The following is a 445-nucleotide window of genomic DNA, read 5'->3' as shown; positions in this document are numbered from 1 at the left end:
TCTGGTCATGTTTTATTTTTAAATCATTTTAATGTTTTTTTCTTTTTTTGTTATTTCTAAGATTCTTATTGAAACAAAAGATTTTCCTCTCCATGTATTTGTCCTGATATTTATCCTCTCTCTTCCTCTTTCAGTACCAGAACTACCTCATAACGTTGTCGTGACAGTTCCAGAGAACAATAAGATCCAAGTGACATGTTCATTAAAATACATTGATTTTAATGGACCAGACAGAAAATTCATTGCACAACTTCAAGGTGATCCTGGCAGCAGCAAGAAGGACAAAACATGTCGATTTGAATTTGAAAATCTGAGCTACTTAACATCCTACACAGTGGAGGTTTGTAATAAAAAGCTTCATGAACAAATTATGGTTTTATTACTCAACTTAATATGGATGTTTTGAATACAAACAAGAATCATTCTGTTATTATAGGTGTTTACA

Source organism: Poecilia latipinna, unplaced genomic scaffold, assembly GCF_001443285.1.
Source record: "Poecilia latipinna isolate Pla-1442-1.1 unplaced genomic scaffold, P_latipinna-1.0 Scaffold6237, whole genome shotgun sequence".
NCBI lineage: Eukaryota > Metazoa > Chordata > Actinopteri > Cyprinodontiformes > Poeciliidae > Poecilia > Poecilia latipinna.
Note: the sequence above shows the minus strand (reverse complement) of the source record.